Source organism: Rana temporaria, chromosome 8 (assembly GCF_905171775.1).
Source record: "Rana temporaria chromosome 8, aRanTem1.1, whole genome shotgun sequence".
In the NCBI taxonomy this organism is placed as follows: Eukaryota; Metazoa; Chordata; class Amphibia; order Anura; family Ranidae; genus Rana; species Rana temporaria.
Window position 1 is genome coordinate 117098238 of NC_053496.1, and position 12418 is coordinate 117110655.

Genomic DNA, 12418 nt, shown 5'->3' on the forward strand with positions numbered 1-12418 from the left:
GGGCCCTTCATGGTTTGTTGCACCGGGGCCCTGAAGGTTCTAGTTACGCCACTGAGTTGATCTTTTGTAATTCTGCATCCATGAATAGTCAAAAGGATTAACTATGTCTTATTGCTAAATGGCAAGGGAGAGAGGGATTTTAACGGTGCAATATAGTCAAATAATGATGAGAGAGAATTGTTTCCATAATATAAAAAGTTTTGATTTGTAATATTGATCAGATTAAAAAAAATTGTGAAACAATAAACAAGGAAAATGGGCGGTAATTCAGTTAAATGGTGGTCACAACAAGCAGTTGAGAGGAAGATGGACATGCATTATCCCGACATGTTTCGCTGTGTTGCTTCTTCAGGGGATGTGCAAGACAGATCGATACTATCAAATATAACTATACAAATATGGAGACAAAAAGTGGTACATATAAATAATCATTACAATAACTACAAGGATAAGTCAAAGACTCTGATAAGGCATTTCAAAAAGTTTGCATACTCAGCAAAAGACTCCACCCATGGCCAACCACCGCCAGAAAACCAATAAACCAAGACAATAATTGATGTTTCATTGCTGAAATGAGTCACTGCATTGATTTAAAAGGAAAAATGTCAACAATTGGATTATGATGGATAGAACAAAATAAATTACTAATGAGATGCACCTATTCCCAAATTTAAATCAACAGCAAGTCATGAAAATACCTTCGATATGCAAGCATCTAATGAAATAGGTTGTAACAGGGATGTAATTGTACCCTGTAAGTAAACATATTTTAATAACTGAAAAAAAGTACAGAACCTTTTGTATAAAAGGATGACAAAAAGAACTACAAGCATTTCACTAAAGCCCTTCACAAAGCTCTGCAGTTATGGCTGCTAATGGTGGAAAAGGAATAAGCGGAGGCAGCAGTGGTGCTGGTGGCTACGGTGGAGGTGCAATTCAAAGCAAAGACTGTGGCAGTAAGTACAATATAAAACTGTAGAGAATAAAGGAAAAAGGGGGAGAAAATAAATTAATTTTGGACTTTATATGAGGCAAAGGACTTGTAGGTCCAATGTTGTAAAAGGCGACGTTGCACCACTGGTACTCTCTCTCCCTATGGCGCTCCAGCGCCATATTGCGTTCCATGTTGGAATGCATACGGCGCTCACGCGATGATGTCATCGCCCGGCGCCGTGATGCATTCCAGCTTGAAATTCGGGATTGCGTCTTATACGGCGCTCCATTTGAATTACATGCAATGCACTTCAGCTGATCTCCTGCCTATACGTAAAGGCATTCAATGGAAATACAGCTGGCGTTCTATTATTGTCAGCCGTAGACGCAGGCTTAGACGGTCAGCTCAGCCATGCTGCTGATCTTGCTCCCTTTGCCGAAACACCGCTCCAGGAAACAACTACTACTTTGCTGCTAAGACTTCCCACAACAACTACATTGCTGGGAACTACCTTCATGCTATGAACATCTTGCACTATGGACATTCCATCTCCTACAAACGGATAAGTAGACATTCCTTCACTTGTAGTTCTATGGGAAGATCTAATGCTAATGATTACAAATACTGTGTGGATATTACTATATCTTCCGGGAGATAATAATGTACTAAAGCTTATTGCAAAGGAGTACCTTAACGGGACAGCTACCTCTAAATCATTATAGCAATAACTACCTGAGCTAAACCGCCTCTCATATGTGTGCATTGCTACATCTATAAATACAGCTCATGTCTACAACTATATTTACCTGAGCTATACCGCCTCTCATACTATTCTACAAATACATACCTCAGGTACTCTACTATGAATACCTAAGCTATACTGCCTCTCATAAGAAATAGTATTTAATTTACCAATTTACCTCAAGTATGCTACTATAACTACCCGAGCTATATAGCCTCTCATATACAAGTACTACTACTCAACTAACATACTTGTTATATGCAAGCTACAGTTGTTACTACAACTTCTATTACTACGTGCCCGACATGAGTACAAACCCTCCTAGGTCTTGTCCTAACTGTTTGAACTTGTTCGCTCTAACTTTCTTTGCTAGGGGTTGATGTTATTCCATAGCATCTCCCCAAGTGGCCTTAATACATCTCTACATGCCAATGTGATATGATGTAGAGAACCACCGAACTCCTGTTTCGAGGAGAGACGCCTGGGGTCCTTACTGATAATCACCTGCATGTAGTGGTGTATTGGGATATTGTCCTTGAACTAATTTTAAACTCTAAGCTCTGGTCGCATGCTGTAATGCGTCCATGCTTAGTATCTCAATGCCTTTCTTTATGTGACAGAGAGATGATGTATAGATCCCCCAAACTCCTGTTGTGAGGAGTGAAGCCTGGGGCCTAGTACTGAGTTGTCGCATACAGAATCGCATTGAAGTCCTTTCTAACTGCAGTTGTGGTTCACTCTGTTCACCAGTGCTGTTACAGAATAATAGAACCTAAAAATGAACCCAGCGGAGCTTGCAAATCAAGTTGTCACCCTTACCCGGAGAGTAGACGCTCTCGCTCACACATTACAAAATTTGCAAGCAGAAAACCAGGCTTTGCAAGATTTGATTGCCCTTACCCCAAACTTACCTTGGCTTCCTCCAGAACCCAGGGTAAATCCACCTCCTAGTTTTTCTGGTGATCGAAGAACCTATAGAGAGTTCATTAATGCCTGTAAATTATTGTTTGAACTCCGTCCTCGCACTTTCCCCAATGATAGGATTAAGGTGCTCACCCTCATATCCTATTTACAGGGTGAACCTCGTGCTTGGGCAAATACCTACCTAGAAAAAGAGGATCCAATCCTAAACTATCGTCAACAATTTCTAGCAACTATGTCTTTGCTATATGATGACTTCAATAAGCAACTCACTGCTGAAAATGCAATTAGGAATTTCAAACAGGGTAAACGACCAGTTGAAGATTTAATTGCGGAATTTCAGAGGTGGGCTATTGAAACAGAGTGGAATGATGTCACACTGCGTAACCAATTTCGCCTTGGCCTTTTCGAACCACTCAAGGATGAATTGACTCGATCAGATCTCCCTCCTACTCCCCTAACAACATCATACAACGTTTGATCACCATTGATCGTAGGTTAAGAGAGAGATGAGCTTAACGCCAATCAAGTGCAACTACATCTGCCCCTATGCCTAAAAAATTGAGTTTGGTTCCTGTTGAAGAAAAAATGGACATAGGCTCCACACGTGACCCACTTACCTCATCTGAAAGACTTTGTTGCCGCAGTTTGAATCTCTGCCCTTATTGTGCCTCACCTGAACATGCCATCTCTTCTTGTCCTCTTGTAAAAAAGAAAAAGGACGAACGTAAGCCTATTCATCTATGCAAATTGGCTTGTTCTGTTTCTAAACATGCTCCTTATATCTTTTTACTTCTTATGTTACAATGGGATGAAGTTAGAATTCCTGTTAAGGCTCTGTTGGATACAGGCACATGTGGTAACTTCATCTATTCAGCCCTTGTTTCATTACACAAAATTCCACATATGAAGAAGTCATCCCCTCTTTCTGTGCGTTTTATTGATGGTACAACTTCTGCTTCTCGACCTATATTGTACCAAACTCAACTCTTATTGACTATTTGCAGAGATAACCATAGTGAATTCTTGACCTATGATGTTATTACTTCTCCCTTATTTCCTGTTGTGTTGGCGCTGCCCTGGCTCAACCAATATATGCCCACTATTCTATGGGATCAAGCAACAGTACTTTTACATTCACCATATTGTAAAAAGACTTGTTATCAAGTTGCTCCATTACTTCATCTTGCCCCTCAAGAAATACCTCTCCAGTACCTTGAATTTTCTGATGTATTCAGTGAGAAGAACGCAGAGATGTTACCTCCTCATAGGATATATGACTGTCCCATTGAGTTATTGCCAGGCACCCCTATAACTACGGGTAAAATGTATTCCCTTTCTCAACCAGAACTTTAACATTTGAAAAAAATATCTACAAGAAAACTTAAAACAGTGTTTTATTAAACCTTCTACTTCTCCTGCCAGTGCTGGTATGTTTTTTGTCACAAATAACGATGGTAGCCTCAGACCTATCATAGACTACCGCGCTTTGAACAAAGTCACAGTAAAAAATGGCTATCCCCTTCCACTTATTCCTGAACTGATCGAAAGATTACAGGGCTCTAGCATATTTACTAAACTCGATCTTAGAGGAGCTTATAACTTGATTCGTATTAGATCAGGTGATGAATGGAAGACTGCTTTCCGCACACGTTATGGACTCTTTGAATACACTGTCATGCCTTTTGGGTTGTGTAATTCTCCAGCAACTTTCCAAAGCTTTGTGAATGATATTTTCAGAGACCTATCGACGTATGCATTGTCGTATACTTGGATGACATACTCATTTACTCAGATAACCTGATAGAACATCGAAAACATGTCAGATGAGTACTTGCAAGACATAGAGCTCATGCCTTATACGCCAAACTTGAGAAATGTCTTTTTGAACAAACTACTATCTTCTTCCTTGGCTTTGTCATTTCACCAAACGGTATACAGATGGATCAATCCAAAGTGACTTGTATTACGAACTGGCCTACACCTACTTCGAGAAAGGCTGTACAAAGTGTTCTTGGTTTCGCTAATTTCTACAGGAAATTCATAAAAAATGTCTCCTTATTGGTGAAACCACTTACTCAACTTACCAGTTCATTGGTAAAGTTCACCTGGTCAGAAGCTGCCCAAAAAGCTTTTCAACAGCTAAAACATCGCTTCACTGGAACTCCCCAATCCTAACTATCATTTTGTTCTGGAAGTCGACGTATCGCAATGCGCCTTGGGCGCAATTCTTTCTCAGCTATCTACTCTGGATTCTCCAATCCACCCTGTCGCATTTCTTTCGAAAACTCTGAATACAGCTGAATGCAACTATCCTATTGGAGAAAAAGAATTGCTTGCAATAAAATGCGCCATGGAGAATTGGCGACACTTATTAGAAGGATCATTACATCCCATAATGATTTATACTGATCATCGTAATCTACAATACCTCAAATCTAAAAAAAAACTCTCTCCTCTAGACAACTACGTTGGAGTCTTTTCTTTGATAGATTTGACTTTTTGATTACTTATAGGCCTGGTGCAAAAAATGGAAAAGCAGATTCTCTTTCTAGACTTTCAGAACCTGTGGAAGAACCTTCTGCTCCATCTCTTCCTATTCCTTCTCATAAGGTTATACTTGCTAATCTGAATTTAAAACAGTTACTTAACCTGCCTGGCGGTCTTCCCGAGTGTGACTCGGGGTGAGATTTTCAGGCTGCGAATGGTAACCCCGAGTCACACTCGGGCTTGCCTCGCTCGATGCAGAAAAAAGGTTTTCTTACCTTTTCTCCGCGATCCAGCGTTAAATCCTCGCAGTGCACGGCGGGCGGATGTCCGCTCGATGCTGTGTGTTCCCCTGATTCCCTTCCCTGCGAGCGTCGCGACGCAGGGGGCGGAAGGAGGGGGGCGGCGCGAAATTCAAACGTATAAAAAGTAAAGGAAAAAGAAAATATCGCGCCAATCTATAAAAATTATTCAAACCTATGTGACAACACAATTAGTGTAGTGAATAAATGTCCAAAAAAAAGGAAAAGAAATAATGTCCCTGTAGCATGTGAAGTATACCACACTAGCATGTGTGGGAAGCATTCAAATCCTTATTGGAATAACCATAGTAGTGAGTAGTATTAAAAGTCCAAATAGCTGTGAAGTTTCTTGGGACAAACAACACCCGGTGCACAAATGATTAAGTGAGCCACCACCACATGGACTGGGGCTTACCAGAACACATATAAATAACAGCGTTATTTAAAGATAACAGCAGGGGTCTCCAAGGGGTCTGGTCACAACACAGGATCAATGGATGTACTGCATATATCTTTCACTGGTATCTCCACGGAGGGATAAGATAAACTCGTACTGACAGACTCTCGGACCGTAGCAGGAAACAATGGCATGTCATGCAGAGAGAAAGCCGCACATAGCGTAATACGTCCAAAAAATACTTTTATTAAAAGAGTAAAAACCTACTTACATCAATTCAATGAAATATAGGCACATAAAAACAGTTAGCCGGCCGGCATAGATGGGAGCCCTTCCTCCTTGTATAAACGCGGTGACGTCACTGCACGCCTACGACCCAGACGCGTTTCGTTATAGGTTAACGTTTTCAATGCCGGCCGGCTAACTGTTTTTATGTGCCTATATTTCATTGAATTGATGTAAGTAGGTTTTTACTCTTTTAATAAAAGTATTTTTTGGACGTATTACGCTATGTGCGGCTTTCTCTCTGCATGACATGCCATTGTTTCCTGCTACGGTCCGAGAGTCTGTCAGTACGAGTTTATCTTATCCCTCCGTGGAGATACCAGTGAAAGATATATGCAGTACATCCATTGATCCTGTGTTGTGACCAGACCCCTTGGAGACCCCTGCTGTTATCTTTAAATAACGCTGTTATTTATATGTGTTCTGGTAAGCCCCAGTCCATGTGGTGGTGGCTCACCTAATCATTTGTGCACCGGGTGTTGTTTGTCCCAAGAAACTTCACAGCTATTTGGACTTTTAATACTACTCACTACTATGGTTATTCCAATAAGGATTTGAATGCTTCCCACACATGCTAGTGTGGTATACTTCACATGCTACAGGGACATTATTTCTTTTCCTTTTTTTTGGACATTTATTCACTACACTAATTGTGTTGTCACATAGGTTTGAATAATTTTTATAGATTGGCGCGATATTTTCTTTTTCCTATATTGTTTGTGCTATGACACGTTATTGCTGCCTTTTTTTATATTCATTTATTTAATCACGTTGTTTTGGTTAGCGCAATTTTTCTTTTAAAAAAAAAAAAAGTATAAAAAGTAAAACAAAGTAAAACACAGTAAAAACACACTGATATCATTGGATAAAATTAAAAAAAAATACAGTGACCTTTGATTGCCCCCCCCAGTGCTTTCCAGTGCCCTGTCTGCAGAATTACTGTATCAGTGTCTGTATATTGCACAGCAATAATGGCAAAGCGCGCCTCTGCATCAAACTTATTATGCGACTTGCTGCCAAACAGCGACAGCGATGCCGAATCCATTGCGGAGGAGCTGAGCGACAGCGACGTGTGGGAAAGTTCATCGTCGGATGCAGAAAGTGATGTGGTTGACGATCCTGCACCTGTGCCCAGCGACGTGCGGACCTGGTGCGCAATTGATTGCGCTACGGAGCACGTAGCGCCCCCTAGGTTTCCGTTCACAGGATCACCTGGAATAAAAGTGGACATAGAGGATGACAATCCCTTAAAATACCTCCGACTATTTCTGATGAGGTGATCGACAAAATTGTTTTGGAGACCAATCGGTATGAAGAACAGCAATCTGCTACCCAGCAGTTATTTTCAAGACGCAGAAAATGGGAGCCTGTGACCAGCGAGGATATATGGAAATTCCTTGGCCTCCTAATTTTGCAGGGAGTGGTGGGAAAACCACTCCAAAAGTGGTACTGGACCACAAATAAATTATTGGCCACACCTTTTTTTGGAACAGTAATGTCCGAATATCGGTTTTCACTTATAATGAAATATTTGCACTTTGCAAATAATGAGGAATTTGACGAACGGTCTCATCCAGCTCCAAAGCTTAAAAAAATTTGGGATATTTACCAAATGGTCCTGCAGAATTTCCAGCGGACCTACATACCTGAGAGGGACATTACAATAGACGAAAGTCTCATGGCCTACAAAGGTCGCCTAAGCTGGATTCAATTCATTGCGTCTAAGCGCGCTCGCTTTGGGATAAAATCCTTTATGTTATGTAAGTCCAGCTCGGGTGGTAGCATCACTACAGTTGGAGCAGCGGCTTATGATGACGATCTGGCGGAAGATTCAGGAGTTGCGTCTCCGGACAGATTCTGTACTCGGCCTTCCAGTCGCATGTAGCCGTCCTGTAGATTTTTAACAGCTTGGGTGAGAGATACGAGGTGTTTACAAATCTCCTCCATTGCTGGGGCCACTCCTGAGGGCTCTGACATGGCTGTCTGATACTGTTATGTATCACGTACCTGGTAACCAGAGCCCGGTGGTAGGAGTAGGCCTCTCTTACAACTCCGGCTTGTGAGCTGCTGGATGTGGAACAGCAGACTCAGAAGCCTGGCGGGGTAGGAGTGCCGGCTAGCTGGATAGGTGAGTAGATGCAGACCACTGCTGGAGGTGTAGACTGGAGCTGAAACCGGAAGTAGGGTCCGTGACACTGGCAGAAGATGCACAGCAACAACTGAGAAGGCAAGCTGGTTAATAGACAGCAGACGGAAGCAGGGTCAAAACAAGCCGGATCACAATAGAGAGTTCAGATATTCAGATGGGATAAGCAGGAGAGTAGTCGTTGTGCAGGCAGGTAGGTCAGGCAACAGTGGATCAATCAGAGGTAGGTCGATAGCAGCCGAGGTCAGGATCGGAGAGGTGCGGAAGGTCAAACAAGCCGGGTCAAATAGTTGATAGCAGATAATCAGGTTTCTTCAGGGTAACAGCGTTCAGAGACTGTAGATCAGACAGCAATGTGCTGGAGCTGTCAGTGTCCATTTAAAGCCGTTTTGGCGCCAAGGAGTCAGCGCGCACGCGCGCGCCCCGCTGCGCGCGCTCCCGCCGTGCACGCGCGCGCCGTTAACGCACGCGCGCGCACCACAGGCACACGACGGTGCGCGATTGCGCGCCGCTGATTTAACCCTCTGGAAGGATTCCGGAATTGAGAGGTGAGTCCCTGACATAGGCTTAATAGCACCGTATAGAACAAAACAGGAAAATAATGAGAATTCACTTCTTTATGCAAACAGGCTATGGTCAGCTTATTATGTATAGGGATGAGCTTCAGATTCGAGTCAAACTCATGTTCGACTCGAACATCGTATTTTCGATCGTTCGTCGAAATATGAACAAAACGGGTCGCTCGCGCCAAATTCGAGTTACGTTTCACAGACCACGCCCCACACTGTAAAAGGCTGCCTGCAGGTCGGCCTTGTGTAGTGTGTTGCGGTGGTTAAGAGAGGACAGAGAGAGTGTCATTTTTTGCAGGTAGATAGAGCAGGCAGGCAGGCAGGCAGGCTAGTCAGTTAATGTTACAGTGTGTAGAGGATATATATATATACATCCCAGGTGTTGTACATATATTTATACACTGTATAGTTTAGCTAGATCATTTCTTCCTAATTTACTGGCAGGCAGGTGATTGTGCTAGCTGCAGTATTCTCATGTGGTGTATTGCCTGTGTCCTCTGTAGTTTGCACCTAAAGCTACTTGGTGTGTACTGTTTGTGTGCTCTGTAGTTTGCACCTAAAGCTACTTGGTGTGTACTGGCTGTGTGCTCTGTAGTTTGCACCTAAAGATTCAGGAGCAGTGATTTTAATGATGCTTAAATAATAAAAAAAAAAAAGAAAAATTCCTATAGACACCTGCTGGGTGTCTATAGTATGCCTGTGAAAACATCTTTGAGAACCCGGGTCTTGCCCCAGGGAACATGTATCAATGGAAAAAAAGTTTTAAAAACGGTCGTGAGTCCTGAAAAAAACAACCGTTTTTAAAACTTTTTTCCTGCCAGCTGCATCTTTGGAGCGGTGAGAGGAGCAGTGTGTTTAGTGCTTCTCCACTGCTCCATCCCATTGAAAACAATGAGACACAGCGGTAATACCGCCAGCAATGCGCCTCTGTAGAGGCGCATTGCCGGCAGTATTAACCCTTTCTCGACCGCTAGTGGGGGTTAAAACTGCACCGCTAGTGGCCAAATACCGCCGCAATTCCGCGGCAATTTCAACGGTATATACTGCCACCGCACCTCCCGCACCAGTGTGAAAGGGGCCTTTTAAAAAGAAAGAAGCACCATTACAATAACAATGCCTCCAAAGATAAGATCTATAGGCATGGCCCTGCAGTTAATAGCCAGAGGCAAATAGCCTCATGCTCCCCTTTGGATGTAAATTTCATGGAAAGCGATCTCAGATTACAGCACAGGATATCTGTTCTGCAAGAAATAAATTACCTCTCTGGAAAAGGAGATTGAACTCCTGAAGTTGCATATAAGTGGATTGACAGAGCATAAACATTAATTAAATAAGGATTGACTGTCAGCTTTCAAGTCCCTCTATGAAAGAGGATATATGGGGGTTTCCTTATACAGGAAAAATATGGGGACTCTTGTTAAAGCATCGACAGTAAATTTCTGTAGAAATATGTGGGCCTGGTCAAACCTCAATCATGAGAGCCACAACATCGATATGAATATCAAAAATATTTATTTTGTAAAAAGGTTTTCTTTATAAAAAGACATAGAAAAAGAAAAAAAGAAAAAAGCAAAAATATTGTACATTGAATACTATAGAATGCATACTAGACAAATTCCAGACTATCAAATAAAATGATACTTCAAGTGCATATAGATGCAGGTGATCTTCATTTCATCCCACATGTAACGGTTCTACTAGTTTCGCCCAAGGGGGCTTCGTCAGGAACCAATGGGGGGCAGTAGTCTGAGCAAACAAAGAGTATATCAATGAACAGGAACATATAAATCATATTATATACAAAAAGTCACATAAATTGATTATATCGGTACATACAAACGTGTCTGGTTGACCATAGAGTTTAATATAATCATCGTCTATTATAGAACATAAAGATAATGTATTTTCTTTAAATAAATGAAAGTCGAGTTAATGGAGTATCTGTGGTAGCTGTGGACTTTAACGAAAGAAATATAAATAATAATTATAAAGAATATATTTACCTGTAAAAGTGGACTAAAAAAACCTGAATGATTGGCCGTGATTGGCTCAAAGTCCCAGATGGAGAATCCCAGATAGATGGAAGGAGGGATGGGAGAAAGAGGAAATAATCCTCTTAAGCATGCGGGTAGGAACGCCGTGCCATGCACAGAGCCTGGATGCAAGCCTATAGAGGAAGAGGAGCCGGAGGCAAGCAGGTACTGTAGGTACAGAATAAAAATATTAAGAATATTGGAAAATTAACAAGTAAAAAAGGAAAAAGAGAAAAGGTAACCAGAAAGGGAGAAAGATTGCGAAGAACAGACAACTGTAGAGAGATATGTGTAGAAGAATTAATGATTATTACCTGATTAAAATGATGATAGAAATAATGGGAAGATTGATGATGAGGTAGTCTCAGAAGAGATGGGTATAATTCATCCCAAGAGATTTCTGTCAATACTATACTGCACAAAATAGGAAGTCATTCACTACATCATCAGATTGTATAATGACAAATTAGTTTGAAAATTAATTATTAAAACTGCAAACGACAGCAGTAATAAAGATAATGTTAATATAAATATAAACGCCTATATAGGCTGCAAAGTATCAAACGAATCTAAATTAATTAGAAGAATGTAGCATTTTTTTGTAATAATTCAACTTTATAGTTGTTATACCTATCATAGTAATAGGGGTATAGCATGAAAAGAGAATGAAAATACTAATCTAATTAAAAGGAATAATGGTAATGGTTTTACCTGATTCTAGTTGCAATAATAACTGCCGGGAATAGGGCAGATAAATTGCCCAGGAGAACTGTATAGTCCAGATACTGAATAGTAAGAAATAAAAGAAAGAAAGTCAATCCAGGAAAAAATATATTTCCTCATTGTTGACAGATAAGTGAGTAAAAAGTATATTTTCACAGAGTCTGCAAGTGGCAACAAAGTATCACATCCAGACTGTTGTGAAAAATGAATTAAACTTGGAAGGGAAGAAAATAATGAAATAATGATAAGACAATGGTAGATGAAAGCATACCTATGACCTGCTGTTGCCTCTGTATACCAAGGAATGATTCCTCTGGCAGAGCTCACGCTGACACATCAGCTGTGCGGCTCACTAATAAGCTGCCCTCAATCAGAGTGAGATGATACACAGCTGAGTAGGGGGCAGCTCCTCACTCTAAGATGGGCGTGGTAATCACGGCAGGTGTCATGGGGATTGCCCATAGGAACCACAGGGACCGCGTCTGCGCAGAAGAAGAGCATCCCTCTAGGAGATGCTGAATCTAACGCGCCAGCGCGGAGAAGGGGAACTCCTGGGAAAGTGCACCAGCGTCACAAATGACGCATCAGTGCCTAGCATATGGGTGCCGTGAGAAAGCGGACGCGCACTGACACTCAAGCCTCCGCTTGAGTTCAGATCAGTAACGCTGAGCTGGTGCGTGCCCCCTAGCGCCCAAAATGGCTTGCAGCAATACTAATAGATGTCTGATGATAACGGCAGTGTGCTAAAGTGCAGGAGATCAATGCTGGTGATAGGAGAGCATGCAAAACAAGTTTGAATCCGTGTCAGGCAAATAAGTGAAAATAGATGTAGGGAAAGGGGGAAGAAGAGAAAAGGGGAATAAAAGAAAAAGAAAAAGA

At 41.6% G+C, this 12418-nt stretch overlaps 1 long non-coding RNA gene across 1 annotated transcript; it reads right to left on the reverse strand.

Moving 5' to 3' along the window:
* Nucleotides 1-10437: 10437 nt before the first annotated feature.
* Nucleotides 10438-11958, reverse strand: LOC120910704. The gene is made up of 5 exons (XR_005741543.1): nucleotides 11811-11958; nucleotides 11528-11601; nucleotides 11131-11225; nucleotides 10787-10984; nucleotides 10438-10529 (listed from the first exon to the last, which is right to left on the reverse strand). It is a non-coding gene; the product is annotated as an uncharacterized LOC120910704 (long non-coding RNA).
* Nucleotides 11959-12418: the final 460 nt, after the last annotated feature.